This window comes from Dermacentor albipictus, chromosome 1 (genome assembly GCF_038994185.2).
Source record: "Dermacentor albipictus isolate Rhodes 1998 colony chromosome 1, USDA_Dalb.pri_finalv2, whole genome shotgun sequence".
NCBI lineage: Eukaryota > Metazoa > Arthropoda > Arachnida > Ixodida > Ixodidae > Dermacentor > Dermacentor albipictus.
The window spans coordinates 460594063-460611397 of NC_091821.1; the positions used below are offsets into that span (position 1 = coordinate 460594063).

At 49.8% G+C, this 17335-nt stretch overlaps 1 non-coding gene across 1 annotated transcript; it reads left to right on the forward strand.

Annotated features, from left to right (window-relative positions):
• Positions 1-14197: 14197 nt before the first annotated feature.
• On the forward strand, positions 14198-14338 carry LOC135902862 (U4 spliceosomal RNA). Its single transcript, XR_010564634.1, has one exon. It is a non-coding gene; the product is annotated as a U4 spliceosomal RNA (small nuclear RNA).
• The last annotated feature ends 2997 nt before the right edge of the window (positions 14339-17335 follow it).

Here is a 17335-nt window from a genome sequence, read left to right on the forward strand (position 1 = left end):
CTTGGCGAATGCATCGAGTAGCCGTAGACAAAACACGGAGTCTGCAAAGGGCATTTCACAGCACGGGTACCGAAGAGAATGTCTGCGCGTCGCTCTAGGAGCATTGAACTGCCCCCTTTGCCATTGTTACACTGCAGGATCAGCGTATTGTTGAGTGCCACGTAAGCCTCCACAGTTGCATTTACAGCGTTCCCGCGGAACGTGCTACAGGATCTTGTAGGCCCATCGATCAAGGCGTAGTTGATCACCTCGTGCTTAGGGTATGTCCCTAAGGGGGGTACGTGCTCTTTTGAAAGCTCGTATGGAGTAGTGAGAACTTTTCGCTGTCGGCACAACTTGTAGTCATCGTATGGCGCGTTGATATCGCGTTCGTTCACGGTTACCACATGACACGGCTCCTCTAGCAGGTTGTCAAGGACGTCCGAGTGCTGCTTGACCGAGAAAATCCAGTTCACGTTCGAGTGATATTTTCGGAATTCGGCAACGTACCTGAATACAGTGGTTGGCAGGGCAGTATGATGTGGTACAGCTATTAAACCTGGTCGCGGGAAATCTACCTGCTGTGTCACGTATCGAACGAAGCTGCGGTGGTTATCTGAATGGCTTGGGCACGTCCAAAGAGTCACTGCAACAGGAAAGTGTCCAACCAACTTCCCCAGCACTGCAGCTTCGGGAGTCATACAGAGCACGGCAACTCGAGAAGCCGGCACAGCCATCGTCTTCATGGTGTCAAGCATTAATGGACTCATAGGCGTGTACATCGCTGCAGTGAACGAATAAAGCGAGAAAGCTACTGCTAGAAAAGTGACCATCTTGACGAACCTCTTGGGACAAATGAAAACCTCGGCCAGAGTTTTCCCCTGAATGAATACCAATCTGAGTTGTTTTAGATTTTCGCTCCGGCGTAATAGCACTCTCGGAAATACCAAGTGTCACTGAAGCAGCAACGGCCGTAAAATCATATTCGCTCCGAAAGTAAGTGGGTTCACAAACTGGGAGATCAACTTTCGAATTAAGAGAAGAAATCAATACCGAAAATTCACGCTACACAGTCTGTGAACTACGAGAATACATGTTCGCTTAAAGCAATCAATATCCTTTCCTCAATTCCGCATGTCCCGCTCTGAAAGTTCCTTTCTCCAGTCCATGTTATTGCGAAATACTTTCTTCCACTGAAAGGCTTTGTGCCATGAGTGGGCTTGAGGCTTTTAGTGGAGCTCTTTGCAGATTCCCCCGTGTTGACATCTCCGTTTGCCAAAGCATTAGCCAAAAGCCTCCAGCTCGAGAGGATCAAATAATGAAGAACCATTTGCCTGCGTCCCATGTCTCCATAGCGCTGCTGCGATATTTGAAAGCTACAGGATTGAGTCAGCGTCTGTGATCCGGACTGAGTGACCGAACGACATCCCCAGTGGACTTTCTCTTCTTCTTTTGATCTTTCCGTACCCTTTTACCTTTTCCCATTCTAGGGTAACCAACCGGGCTCAGTCCTGGTTAACCTCCCTATCCTTTATATTTATCATTTATTCTCTCTTATCCCCGTATTTAAGGAATTTGGCCTTTTCTTCAAGTGCACACGCAATCAATTCTAAATGCATGCTCCTTGGAAATTGTGTACACGCCTATGATATTGATTGCCGAGCACTCGGAGCACATGCCTGTTGTCGTCTCGGTATAACGCCCGTTTACTTCAACACTGATAGGTATTGAAAACTCAGGAAAGGCAGCGCCGGTCTATTCTTTCTGTTTTGCATTTTGCAGCCATCAAGTGAAATATTAAGGCCTGTTGGATACGGACCCTTTCCTGGCATCCCTCAAGTTCCGCGACCACATCCAATCACCGTCGGATCCAAGTTACGGTGCGCCGGGGCACGTATACCACGTTCCCGGACCCATCAGATAAGTTGACGACCCCCACTTGATGCGCCGCACGTCGAGCTATTGTCACCACCCCTGCTTGACTCTTCCCGAAAGTCCAACGGGAGCCTGGCATGGTTCTAGGTAGTTGATCTTGGTACCGAGCAAAGCTGTTTTGCCTCTCCGAAAGGTGATTCCAGAACAACCCGTCTCCATCAGCTGAGCGCTTGCAGCCAAGGAGGCAACGATAGTGGCAAGTCACCCGTCGGACAGTGGAGCCCTTGGAGCGACCCCATGGGCTGAATGTGACGGCACTTGCACGGACGCCTACCATTGGAGGAAAATGGCGACACCTAAGCTGGCTCGACGATTTGCCCAAAATGACGAGACCCCCAGAGACCGAAGGGGTTAAAATGAGAGACAGAGAGAAGAGACGCTCCTTCACTCATGCATTCATTTTTTCGTTCTTCTTGCCACGGGCCGCAGCGTCATATTTGCTGCCGGCCGTCGATGACTTTATGACCGTTCATTACATTGTGTTATTACTGTACATAATGTAAATAAACCTTCAGTTCTACAAATCCTCCTCAACATCGGCCGACTCCCGCACTCAACGGCAAGATCTAATAGGGCGCACACAAACTCACTTACCGTTCTGCAATATTCACTGTTCTACTGTTGCATGGTTTATTCTCCACAAGGACGCTCCTATCCGGGCACTGTTCACAAAGTCGATATTACGTAAAGCTAAATCGCAGTGGCCACTGCTTGAGCAGTTGGAGAGCAATGTGATCAGATTACACTATACCATCATCATTAAAGAAGTAACACTTCACGGACAAAGAAATTTCGGTCACCCTTCATCATTTAATCCTTCAACAGAGTCCTACCAATATTGCTTGATCGGCAAGTTTGCACGCGTTCATCTTACTGAGTGAGCTAGCGCAGAATGAATGACAATGTGTCCTTGTCCCTAATTGACCTAAAATATTCTTATGGTGGTGGTGGTCATGGTGTGTTGTAGGCGTAGGTGCGTTAGGCCTGGCGATCGCGGCCGGTGAATGCTCCACCTGCGCGTATTATGGAGTGCGTTTCTGGGCGCATGTTCGCTCTATAAAAAGTCGTTTCTCGTTCACAATTTTCGCAGCCTTACATTTTTCACTCACTACAATACGAACGCCTATATTTGTTTCATATACCCACCGAGGTCGCTCGGCAACTTAGACGTTCTGCCACTGAGCACGAGGTAGGAGTCGAAATGCGGTGGCGACATAATAAAAAAACGCGGCTGCACTGCGCTATGAACGAATGTGGAAGAATACAAAGTTGTCTATCTTATCCCGATGCGATAGACTAAGCCGCCTCTCACCGCATTAGTGTTGCTTTGATGCGTTACGCTTTATAAATCCATCAATCATTTACCTCCAGCTTGATAATAAAAAGAAAAGCTAAAGTGACGATTTATTTCATGAACGCTGGTGAGGCGCAAGCATGTGGGGTCTATAGTACACGCGACGTTATCGGCCCTCGGTGTGCCTAAACGCCTACACTGTCCGCATCGCAGATCCTATTCAAGACACGCTTCACGCGGCCGCGCCATACGACAGCAGCCACCGGAGTAGAAAGCGCCCTTGTAAACGTACGCTAACTAAACTAGCTAGCACGGCGCCAGCGCGCACAGACAAACATGAACACTTCCCACTCGATCACCGCAGACGCTCGCCGCAAAGCGCTGGGGTGAGGAATTACGCTGGGCGAGGTCTTACTTTCGCATTACTGTCATCTCCTTTGATGTTGTAATAGTTGCCTTTATATCTGACTCTCTGTGTTGTTAAAACTTTCTTTTGTTTGTTTGTCGAGTTCGTTCCAACATCTCTATGTTCCTTTGTTTTGCTAATGTTCGCTGTCTGCCAGGCACTGCCACTCAAGCCCTTGGTGAGGCCTTGGTAGGCCTGATTTTGGTGTGCGAGAATTGATATGAATAAATGTACTAACTATCTAAAAAATCACGCGGCAGCAGCAGCGAGCAACGTGACGCTTCAACGCAAAATCTAACTTAGAAGGGTGAGTAAGAGCTTGTCCTCGTTTTAACGCGATAGCGTTAAGGAGCTCGTGTCGCAGAAAAACCGGTGTCGTTGGCGGCGTTGTCCGTGAGCGAAAAATCTCAGAAGGCAATTCATAAATAAAAAACAACTTGCAAGATGGGCTGGGTGGGAATCCAACCAGGGTTTCCGGAGTGTGAGACGGGGACGCTACCAAAAAAAAGAAAAAAAAACAACAACTCGTCACTCAGCCATGAGTCCGATGGTTCAAAGCTGGAGAAAAGCGCCCCTAGTGAATGCGGTGTTGCCTTAGAAAAGTGCCGTAGAATGTTATACGGCGGTGTACATCGGTATTTATGAGCATGTATATTACAGAAGTCGCAGTTAAATGAGTAGCGAAGTACGTTTCCGCTACATTTAGTCTGCGCTTGGCGCAGAAGAAATGTTATGTGCTTGCGGCAGACACAGAAGACCCCCTCCTCGCAATGTACGGCGCTGCCCCGACAGCTGGCGCGCCACTCGCCCGCTTCTCCCTTTCGTCTCGTTTAAGCGCATTGGGTCCGCGCGGGGACCGGTGCGAACATGCCCCAATACCCTTGCGTTTAATAAGTTTTCTCGCTCTCTCCCCTTCCAACCTCCGGCGTGCGTCACTCGAACCCTCGTGTTTAGCCAACGCGGCTCCTCTTTCCGCTCACAGCGCGATTCCTAGGTGCAGCGTCCGATGCGGGACGCCTCTGACGTGATCGCTGTGCCGTAGCGCGTCTTGTGGGAAAGCGTCCCCTGCGATGTGTGCCATGCTGCTGGCGAGGAGTCATGCGTCTGCGTGGTGCTCCTGGAACAAATAATTAGAAAAAAGTTGTGCTTTGGACTTTAGTGTTATATATGAAAACTATGTCTGTGGGTGAGTCAACAGCATGCCGAGCGAATGAGTGGGCGTTGCGAACGGGGTGCGATAACGCTATCGCGTTCCACTCTTGAAGGCAAAGCTTAAGCGTCCTCCAATTGTTTGCCTGTGTCCCCTGGGCCGCTTCGCGCTGCACTGCCCAGTTTCAACGCAAACTGAGGGGTGAGAACACCGCGCACACAAGGCTACGGGCAGTTGACCCACTTAGACTGTGTCCTGCACCGAAAGCAGGCCGCTTTGAACATAACCCCGTGGGACCGCGCGTGGCCGGAGTACGACGCCCCGTGTCACCCCCTCCCCTGGTGAAATGCGCGCGACGGAATAAGGCGCGCTTTCTCCCTTGCGCGCGCGAGATTGGGTCACCATCACTGGCTCACCGTTGCATGCAGCGTACAGCGCACGAGGACGACGGTATCCCAGTACGTGTGTACTGCAAACAAAACCTGTAGCAAATGCCAGAGGAGATAAACCCGGTGCCCCTCTGCCTACTGTCGTCCTGCGTGACGCTTCATCTCCTTTGTCCTTCCCGCCTTCATTCAGCGTTACCTACACATTCCTCTATGTCGCGTTGCTTCGCCGCGCGCTTACGCTTCTTAGTAATTTTAATAAAGTTGGTTCCTTCTCCTCCCGCCTTCCTACTTTCCCCGGGAATGATTTCCTGCCCCTCCAGACACTTTCCTCGTTCGCTTGCTTCTCGGCTTCAAACAGATACCGCCGATTTGTAGAGCTGGACAGTTACGCTGGCGCGTCAAAAATTACAATCTGGAGTTTTAATGCGAGTTGTGGTGAGAGACTGCAAATTAGTTTCGATTACCTGAGTCTATTCAACGTACATGGCACACGCTACACTGGCATTCTTCGATTTCGCGCCCATCGAAATGCGCTATCCGAGGCCGGGATTTCATCCCACGACCTTGAGCTTAACAGAGCAACCGCAAAGACACTAAGCAATCGGGACGGGTCTATTTTGATATCCCCGAGCATCTATGTTCACTTCCATTCCAGGAAGCTTTCTTTTATTGTAATAGCAAATATGCGGACACTCCAGGAGCACTTCTGTCGTCGGCGTCGCCGTCGCTATGAGGCCCCGTATAAAGTCCGAGGGCGATATTGGCGGCGAGGAGTTACGGAGTCGCCATCTGTCGGAAGCGCCTCGCTGGCGTAGCATGAGAGATCACGCAGCGCGCTCCTCATAGGTTTTGCTGTCAGCGGTCACTGAAAACACCACGCACGGGCTCTCCTGGACATTTATGCAAGTACTTTCGAAACGAGAGAAGTTTTTTACTGTCTAAATAGTAATATTGGGCAAACTGAAAGCACAGAATCGTTTACATACGCTATCTTTTACCTAATACGTACAGTGAACTCCACTGCGCGCGGTCGCAGCGATAGTGTCTCCCGAACCGGCTCTTGCCTGAAAGGTAGGTAAACGCTGAGAGCAAACTATGTGAAACATGTTCTTATAGTGTTTGTATAACTAAATGGAGCTTAATAGAATGAAGCCCCAATGCAGTGATCGCGCAGATTCGCAGCGACCGACTACACGTCTGCACGCTTATCCGCGCACTGATTCGCTTTCGCCGCGTGCGCGTTTTCGCACCGTGCCATGAGCTTTAGGCCGCAGAATATGGTCATTTGACAGTATACATGCAACCATTGTTGCGTGGGCACTATCACAGCTGTTCAAAAATAATTTCATTGTAGGGACTTCGACACCCGCGGGGACTGTGACGTGCCGTCGCGACGATTCAATCTTTTTTTTTTCTTCTAAATTCTTGGACGTTTCAATATTATTTCTCGAGTTGCGTCGCAATGTATGTTTATCGATGTTCTCAGCGTTCGATTTCCCGCTGCTTCTTTTTTGTAATCCAGTGCATTAATTCATAACACAAACGTGACCATATGCCATGCTTTTTTTTAATGTGCTTCTTACGCTGCCTTTCCACTCCATTGAATTCACCAGTATCTATAGCATCGACAGAGTTCATAGACTCGACAAGTTCATAGACCAAACCGTCATGATATTAGTCGGGCTGCGGAGTTGGGCGAAAGTCTCAGTGCGCGTTTTCCGAACATCGCAGACACGGTGCCGTAGCAGAAATCTTCCTTGCGTCCGTGCTTGCTGCATGCCCGAGTTGTAGCCGATGACATTTTGCGGGTTTTATGTTTCGCGAGCCAAGCTTCACGCAGCTTCTTGGCCTGCGGCTACGTGTGATAGGGTTGACACCGGGCTCCGTTGCGTACGTCCGGCACTGCGGCAGCGAGCAGTAGCCTACCATGTTGCGCGCCTTCAAAGGCCGCCACTACGTATTGTAGTGTTTTCAAGCGTTGTAAAGGAGGCACTCGAAGCGGGAACATCTCGCCACTAAATGAGGACTGCAGCGTACGAGGGAATTAGAACTCTCGTTTTCAGCTCGCGTCGGCGCGCCGGAAGCAGCCGACGCGGCCGCTATGTCAACTTGATCCCTAATAGCACGTCACGCCGACGGTGGCGCCAGGTTTTCCAGTGGTGGAGCTCGAGGCCAATACCCGTCGCCGCGCGCCGTACGGTGTATGGGAGATTGAAAGCGTACAAGAGTGAGCCGGCGAACTCGGCTCAATCTCGCGTGCGCAAGCGAGGAAGACGAGGCGGGAGCGGCACCCTCTTCTGTAGCGCGCGATGCAACCAGGTCAGGGGAGGGCGAGGGGAGAGTGCTCTGGCGGCTGCAGCTTACGGCGCGGCCGTGCTGGCGCCGTATGTTGCCAGTAGGGTGTACACTCGAAGGCGATTTACGACATGGTGAAAGTGCCCACCTGCACGGGCGTCGTCTTTAAAGTGAACTACGATGTTTGCAGAGCGCCTAGTTCAGGTAGCTTCGTATGCGCTGTGCGTTCGGCGTTTCGTCTGTGTTATAGCGACAGATGCACGAAGGTGAATTCGCACGCTGCTGCTGCCGCGATTCCTCACTCCAGCATTTTGACAGCGAGTTTCCGCGCTCATCGAGCGAGACGTGTTCATGTTTACCTGTGCGCGCGTGACACCATGCTTGTTGATTTAATTAAAACACTTAGCGGCCTAGTTAGTTTGAATCCGCGATAGAATGTGCAAGCGCAACTGAAACAGAGACAGCGTTGTCTGTGCTTGTTTCTTTCTACATCCTCGTTCATTGGCGCTTACACTTTCTATCATTGTTGATTTATTTATTAGGCGAGTATTAACAAGTTCATACGGCCGATAGGACTGCTATCCTTAATTCGCATAGCAAATAAAAAATTGTAGGGTTTTACGTGCCAAAACCACTTTCTGATTATGAGGCACGCCGTAGTGGAGGACTCGGGAAATTTCGACCACCTGGGGTTCCTTAACGTGCACCTAAACCTAAGCACACGGGTGTTTTCGCATTTCACCCCCATCGAAATGCGGCCGCCATGGCCGGGATTCGATCCCGCGACCTCGTGCTCAGCAGCCCAACACCATAGCCACTGAGCAACCACGGCGGGTAATTCGCATAGCGATCTACTTCTTTGCTATCACCGCCGCTGGTTCGCCTTCTGGGCGAAACTGACTTTTCTTCATCTGTCAAAGGGCGATGCTGTGTGGGTAACCTCATGGAAAGAATGGTGTTGACGAGATTGGTATGGATTCTTTGGATGTGCATCCTTTACCTAGACGTGATGGCTGTCTTTCGCAAAGGAAGATCCACCATTGACAGTCTGTTTGGCTTGATTTCCATTGTCGAACACCGAAAGAAGTGTCGGCGCTTGTCAGTAACACTCTTTTTTGACGTCAATATTGCGTATGACAGTGCGTTACATGACGCCAGTCTCGATGCACCAAGGGACCTAGGCATTGGAGGCAGAATGTTTTAATTGATCCCGAACTCCCTTACAGGCTGTACCATCTTTGTGGCGACGACCGGTGAGGAAACCAGTCACCATAATATCACGGAAGAAGAGGCTGCGCATGGTTGCACCGCACATGGGTTCCGCCTTTACATCGCTAAACCCTGGATAATTGACGTCAGCGCCGTCACAACCAGCCTCACTCGACTCCTTACGTCGAGCGGAACACGTGAACACCCAAAGTAATACTGTGAGTCGCTTACTTTACGAATTACCGGACTCTGAACCTCGCAAGAGGCGCCCGCCCAGCTAAGCCTAACGACGGGTACGGTCTAGCCGAAGACCTTGGTCCAGTTCGGCGCACCAATGGCCACCAATGATGGCACCGAGATGAATCTCGAGCACGCACAAATCCCACTTCCTGATAAACCTGCCGGCGGAGACTGGCTCACTGTTAAGTACGGTCGGAAGAAAACATCGACTCCCACCAATCCACCCCTGCAACCCCGACACCTATCGGTTCCCCGACAAGCCCGACTCCCACCGCTACCCCGAAATGACCTCAAGGTAATCATCCGCCCCCGAGAAGGACTCAACCTTGCCACCTGGACCACGCCACAGGTTGCTGAAGGCATCAAGCTGGCATGTCAGCACCCCACTACTGAGCACGTACGGACCCTTACTGTAAGAATTGACCTAGTACAAAACATCGCTATTGCTAGCACACCAAACGAAGAGCTAGCTATGAGCATCCGTCGCATCACTACAATTCACCTGGGCGGTCGAGAATTTGCAGTCACGGCATACGTGGCGGCATCCGACAGCTCCGTCAAAGGGGTCATTCACGGCATTCCCGCAGGAACTCCCACAGAAGTCCTCCTTAACGGTCTCTATGCACCTGGCCGAGAAATCTTACATGCCCGTATGCTCTGACAAACCGCTGCGGCAGTGATCACATTTCCACTGGCAAGGCTGTACCCTTCTACGTGCGATACTACAGCGGTGAAGTGCGATGCAAACCATAGCGACCAACCACGTATTTCTGCCGCATCTGCCACCAAGTCGGGCACCGAACCGATGTATGCCCAACTCCAGAAGCAATCTTATGCCCCCAGTGTGGTACACGGAACCCCACTCAGGACCACCCCTGTCACCCCCGGTGAGCCTTATGCCAGGGGCCTCACCCTACGGCTTCCAAGGAGTACCCTGATCGACTGAAGAATGCATCTTCAGCATCCCAAAGGACCAGCCGCCGGGACAACTCACGATCGAAGTCAAGGTCACGTACAGACCAGCAACGGAGGCGTTCCCGCTCCAGGTCTCGCTCCTGCTCGCGGAACCAACAAGGAGGCACCCGGAACCTCGGCGGACCTGCTGTACCGGAATCACAAGCGGTGAGCTGGTCAGCACGGCTTTTCCCCTCTCACACAGCCCACCAAGACAACACCCTGTCATTGCGTCTACACACAGCACCCACCCCACACAATTCTTCACCCATAAACAATACTGATGTTCAACTGCAAATTCTAGGTGAGCTAAAGGCCATCAGAGAAGAAAACAAACGCCTTCATGAAGAAAACAATAAACTTCGCACGCAGATTGCAGAACTATACGCCACTCATACTGCCACTCAGCATTCCACACCAATAACCGCACCCTCAATGCCATCATCTTCAGAACGTGCTGAACCGATGATTCTCGCGGAATCAGTAAAACCAACAGAAATCGCACAAGTCGAGGAGAAAGTTGATGTACTGCAACGGCAGCTCCTAGCAATGCAACAAAGCATCCAGCAACTGGCAAGTGTTATTGAAGAAACACAGCTCGCAAAAGATCAGCGACGCAAGAAAGTTAGGCCACAAGTACAACAGGAAGTAGAGCAGGGACACCCTGCCGATCCACCCGTCAGCCAGGACGAATAGCAAAACCAACCACAGGAACGAAAACCCACTCATTATCTGGCAATGGAATTGTCGCAGCTACAAACGCTAGAGTAACGCCAAAACGACACCAAGAGTAATCGCACTACAGGAAACAGGCACACACCCAACTCAATCTGGCTACAACACACATACCACCGCGCCTGAAAGCCGCGTGGCCACACTTACAGCTAAAACGCTCACAACCACACAACACACAATAGACAGCAGTGATGTTGATCATAACCTAATTGAAATCCTGCCGCTCCAACGAGGCCGAAAGAGCCTTTTCATATTGAATATATACAGCCCACCCAAGCAGAAGCAGGCCAAGTTCGACTACTTGATGACTAAAGCGGTTGGCATAGCCAAAAATAATAGTCTGCTGATTGTAGGCGACTTCAACGCGGCTCACCAGGCATGGGGCTACACGACAGCCACATCAAAAGGCCCTGCACTCCAGTACACCATACAGCAGCACCGTCTCACCATCCTCACAGACCCCACATACCCCACACGTCTAGGAAACAGCGTTTCCCGAAATACATGCCCTGACCTAACCCTCACTAAAGGGATACAGCAAGCTGCCTGGCACAACACGGATGAAACTCTGGGCAGTGACCACTGCATACTTGCCACCACATTAAACGTTACGCATGCACGCCACCCGATAAGAAAGACAACACTCACAGATTGGACTCACAGATTGGACAGCCGCCGACGACACCGGCTTTTCTGCGACACGAGCTTCTTAACGCTCTCGCGTTAAAACGAGGACAAGCTCTTACTCACCCTTCTAAGTTATATTTTGCGTTGAAGCGTCACGTTGCTCGCTGCTGCTGCCGCATGATTTTTTAGATAGTTAGTACATAGGCGATTTCGAACCCGCACAAGGACAACCTCCAACCTACAGCGGGAGCGACAATTACGACCTCGACAAGCCGATCACTATCACTGAGGTGCAACAAGCACTCCATGCACACACACGAAACACCACCCCAGGCAAGGACAAAATAAATAACAAGTTCCTGCGCAATCTGGATGATGGCACCATTCAATCTCTTACTGACCTCTTTGATCATCACTGGGAAGCGGGTACGCTACCAGAAGACTGGAAGCACGCGGACATGATACTCATTCCGAAGCCAGGCAAACTCTCCAACTTAGAAACTATGAGACCAATCTCACTGACTTCATGCCTAGGCAAGCTTCCGGAACATGTCATTCTGAACCGGCTTCAACCTTACCTAGAATCCAGCGACCTCTTTACCGAAACAATGTTCGGATTCCGGCCCCACCTTTCTACCCACGACATCCTTCTTCAGGTGAAGGAACAAGTCCTTGAACAGATCTCACCGCACAACACCGGAGCGATTTTAGCACTCGATCTCAAAGGTGCTTTCGACAATGTGGCTCACCATACCATCCTTACAAACCTAAGCCTCACGAACTGTGGTCGTAACACTTACAATTATATGCGCGCCTTTCTAAGCAACCGCACGGCCACAATAGGCATTGGCTCACTCAGAACCCCGACGTTAACTACTCGCAACAAAGGAACCCCACAAGGTGCTGTTCTATCACCCACCCTGTTCAATATTGCTATGATGAAATTATCTGACAAACTCAACGCAATACCAGGATTCAGGCATGCAATATACGCCGATGACATCACTATCTGGACCACCACTGGTTCCGACGGAGAGAAACAAGACGCCCTTCAACAAGCGACCGATGTCGTCCAGCAATATGCAAAAACAAGTGGTCTCCGGTACTCCCCCGAGAAGTCAGAACTATTAGTCGTTCGACAGAAATCCCGAAGAAAACTCAATGAACTACCCCACATCACACTCACCCTCGACGACAAAGAAATACCCACAGTAAACGACGTCCGCATTCTCGGACTCCACATACAACAGGACGGCGGAGGCGCATACACCATCCAACGTCTCAAGCAGACCACCTTCCAAATCATGCGAATGGTCAGCCGTATAACAACCAAACAATACGGACTGAAAGAAGTCGACATAATACAGCTCGTCCAGGCCCTCATAATCAGCCGCATTGCCTACGCTGCCCTGTACTTAAGCCCTAGGAGTCCATAATAACATAAGAGAAATTATAGACGCCCACCTCACAAGCCAAAGAGAACGACTAGCCCTTATACCAACAGGAAGAACAGTCCTAGCGTGCCTAGGCTACCCCACACACGGCAAAGGCCACGAACAAGCAATTCATCTAGCCCCCAACTTCCGAGAACACATCAAGATAGCCCCTATCCCCAGAAGCATGCACCCGGAACATCATGCCGATCGTCGCCAAGCTCGCGCAAAAACTCTATAGACAAAATATGGCAGTCTCCCCACCACACTATACACAGATGCCGCGCAGTACCCTCAAAAAGCAGCCATGACGGCCAGCGTTGTCGACTATAACCTACAAGAGGTGGTCTCGATGACGGTCCGCACTACCAGCGCCCTCGTAGCGGAGGAGACAGCCATCGCCTTGGCCATCACCTCTAGTCCAACCAACGAGTATGTCACAATTATTACTGACTCCCAGGCAGCTTGCCGTAGCTACGCGAGAGGCAGAATATCTTCAATCGCCCACCGACTCCTCAAACAAGCCTCTCGATTCCCGGACGTTGAAATAGTGTGGACTCCAGGACACGAGCCCCTCCGTGGAAATTAGCGTGCGCACATTGTAACCCGAGTTCGCGCCTCCCGGGCGCCACAAGAGAAGGATACGGCCGCATCCATGGAGCCCGTACCTTTACAATACAACGCCATACTACAACACCACAGATTGAACAGACGACAATACCCGCCTCCACACAAGACCCTCTCACGTGAAGATGCCGTAACATGGCGACAACTACAAAGCAACACATACCCCCATTTAAGCAGACTACACGCAATACAACCTACACTATATTCATACAAATGTCCCCTTTGTAATGAATACGCCTCCCTATATCACACCACATGGGCGTGCCCCAACGTGAAGGCAGCCCCGCAAATACCCAACCCCATACCCGAGCAGTGGGAGGCCGTGCTGACTAGTTCGGACCCTCGTAACCAGCAGCAACTGGTGCGGCGGGCCCGGGAGACAGCAAGAGCCGCAGGAGCCCTGGACTAAGGGCGCCTCCCGCACAAGCAGAAAGACACCTGCTTGTCCTTTCTTTTATTAAATGTTGCTCCTCCTCCTCCATAATATCACAAGTAACCACCTCACGAAGCACGCAGCTTGTCTAAATGAGCCCCTCCTCCGCGGCCCCCACAGAGCGCGCATGCCGGCGTGCGTGGACGGCATCGAGGCCCCTTAAAAGCATGTCAAACGCCCTCTTAGGTCGCGACCTTATTCACTTGATAATTTTTCATGAAAGTGAGGCTTCATAATGGTGGCATAGCCAAAACTGCGCGGAATTTTGTTGCTTTTTTCTAAAGAAGATAACACGTTTATACTAATGTCATTGAAGGAACAATTATTTTAAATAAAAGTAGTAGTTACAGCACGCGTATCCACTAGAAGAACACTGCACTTTTTCAGCTGTGCTAGTAATTGCTGAGAAAAAGGCAAATAATTTATAATAGTTTCTCGCCAGTGTAAGACGGTGTATTGCAATAGGGTCGTATCGAACGTTTGTTCTAGTCAGCTTTGCGCAGAGGCGGTGTCGTACCCAATGAAGTGCTGCTGAGGGGCGACTATTGCTAGTTGAAAACTTTTCCCAATACCCCGCCGGGACAACGTGAAATACCGTTGGCCATGGCAATTTTTGGCTGGCCCTACGGGGCTTTCTTATGGAATTCAAAAATCAGAATTTTGCGAGATAATTCATGACAGCGCAGGATATCGTTCATCTATTAGTATGCTTAAAATACGAACGTAATTTTTTCTCAGTCCTGGTACTCTGGCGTTCATAAGGACCCCCAATAATGCAATAACATAAAGATACTAGAAGCCAGTAGGCTTCGTTACAGCGATAATATTGCTAAAAGATACTGCAAACATTTTGATAGTTATCTACTAAATGCGTAAGCATTCTATGGCTCCGCTGCTACTTCATTTTGCTTAGTACCCCTCGCTACCAATCGCCTACTATTATAACGATTACATGTGTTCACCAATTATGCATTTATTTTGCAGATATAGCGTATCAGCGCGGGTCTAAACGCCGTCGCAAATGTTCATTTATATACAGCGAGGCCCCATATGGGTAGGGTTCAATGGATTTTTGTTCTCCGTGAATAAAAACTATCATCGTCAATGACTCAAAACTCCGTAAGCATTCATACACCCGTAAGAAAGCAAATAATGCAATGACTCATACCCCCAAAGGCAGAGGCTACAAGCACTTGGCAAAGTGAAGCGAACAGGAACCGTATTCTGAAACGTTCACCTTCCGCGATAGTCACGTTCAATAAATCAAGCGACTGCTTACCCGTGACGTCAGCGTGCACTACCAATACACGCTGTCAAACGCTTCACATCGCATGAGACAGCGCACCGTGCGAGTGCAGAGCGGCTCGGGCGTTTTGTTTTCGAGTGAAGTGGCCACAGTACGCGTTCTGCGCACTGACTACTGTTGGTTACGGCTACTTTAGGTAAAATGAATTGAATAAAGAAGTGTGAGATGTTTTATTTTAAACGAATCAACAAATATCGCCGCGAAGTGATGCGTGTAAAGCGCCACCAATAAGGCTACTGTACACTACTACCTACCTTATCTCTACTACACTCCACCACCAACCGAATGCCAAAAGATGCCAAAAGACGTGTTCGTTAATTCAATATATATCAAGAACACCCTTCCACACCATGACGTTAAAATGACATAGGCCGGAACTACAAGATGGCGCTGTTTATTTTGAGGTTCTGCTAAAGCTACCAATCAGCGCACGCCGTTGGTGGAGGCGTGGCCAAGGCGATAGTTTCCCGGAAGGCGAACGTTTCAGAATACGGGACCAGTACTTAAATTCTTTCTGATCACGCATTCAACATACAGAACAGCATGTCGAAAACGTCATCGTTAATGGCTCATGTCACCGAAAGCAATGGCTCATACCCCCGTAAGCGAACAAAAATTGCGATGACTCATAGTCCCTTTAGGTTCGTGTCTACTCACTTTGCGTGTTGTCGGTGATTCCAATGTTGATGTGTCGGTGCCGAAAAGGGAGCAGTTTACGCTTTCCGTGTTGCAGACATATCCGGCCCAACCGACCACCCAGTGGCGTACGTGTATCGATTGCACAATATCAAATAACGTGATTGCATTTGCGAGTTAAACAATGACTGCCGATCACGACAATGAATGATTTTTGCCTCGCTATAGCGTTTTCTTATTTTCCTTTTTTATTGCGATAGTAGTGATATGGACGTTCCGTGCCCATTTCTGCCATCGCTGTGACCGTGCGGTTCCGTAAAATTCAAACCTGACAAATGTGCCAGTGAAGGCGTGCGAGGGTGAGCAAGCGAACGGGACTCAATCTCGCGTGTGCGAGCGAGGAAGGCGGACCGGAAGCGCGCCCTCTCATGCCGCGCGCGAGACGCGGGTGTAAAGCCTGTTTCACATGATGCGATTTTCGTCGCACCGGAAGTGCGATTTCTGACGTTTGCGACAAAAATCGCAGTTGCAGTGCCGACCCCCCGAGTTTCGGCTGCGACCAACCGGTTGGTCGCACAGTCACACCGTCGCATCTGCCGCTGCGATTTTCCGTCGAAATTGCGCGGAGAGCTATCACGGAGCTATTTCGCTGGTTTGTTTTGCAAAATGGCATCTCGCACAGCAAGTGTAATGCGCGGAGACGTGGAATGCTGAATTTGGTACATAAGCGAAGGGAGAACAAAAAACTTGTACCGCAGAGTCCGTTCTCCCGTTTCTATTCGTTTGTTGACACACTACGCAGCAAATGAAGTGCATTTTCCCGTTTGCTTCGTACGCCTTTGCGAGTTGTCAGTACTAGGAGGTGTTCGATCCGCACCAGAAGACGAGGTCGTCACAATTCTAGTTCGTTGAGTAGCATGCAAAAATCGCGCTTACAGAGCAGCTTGAATTATTTCAACCTCGGCAAGGGCAAAGGACAAGACAGCAAAGTACCTGAAGTGTCAACGTTGTGCTGATCGCTGTACCGTTCAGTTGCATATTCTTGTCGGTTCTCAAGCGTGAATTTCCTGACGCATCTTGAACGATTATCTTACCTCACTTATTAAATTGGTCCGAGCAAAAGTGTAGGCTATCGTAATGAATTTTCTGCGATAGCATTAAATCCGTGGCTTGAATAAACAGCGTCGTTAATTTGTTTTCGACTATTACAGGCACGTTAAGTTGCACCTCTTCTCTGGTTAATTTTTTTTTCTTGCACAGAAACCAATAAACATTGAATATGTTGCGGACTTTATCCCCACTGCACTTGTATTAACATTTGCTTTAAAAGGCATTTACCCTACAGTTAGTAAATTAAGTAAATTATGCGGTTGCTTGTAAATTGTAAATAACACATCCGATTAAATGGCTACGCAACATCAGGTCACTGTGTATACTCGTATAGTCATCATCTGCCTATAGATGTTTATTTCCGTACGACGGTACTTCCACAATGTCCTCAGTTATTCTCCTCTCACGTCAAATCGAGGAGCAATAGCGTCTCCATAGGCACCCTGCAGATGTAGACCAAGCCCCGACGAGGGCGCCTCTAGCAGGGACGCAAGCACAATTTGAGAGCTGCAGCAGTAGTGGCCGCGTCCATAAACAGAGATCAGACAGGCACTTCACTAGGGTTTTCTCCTGGATC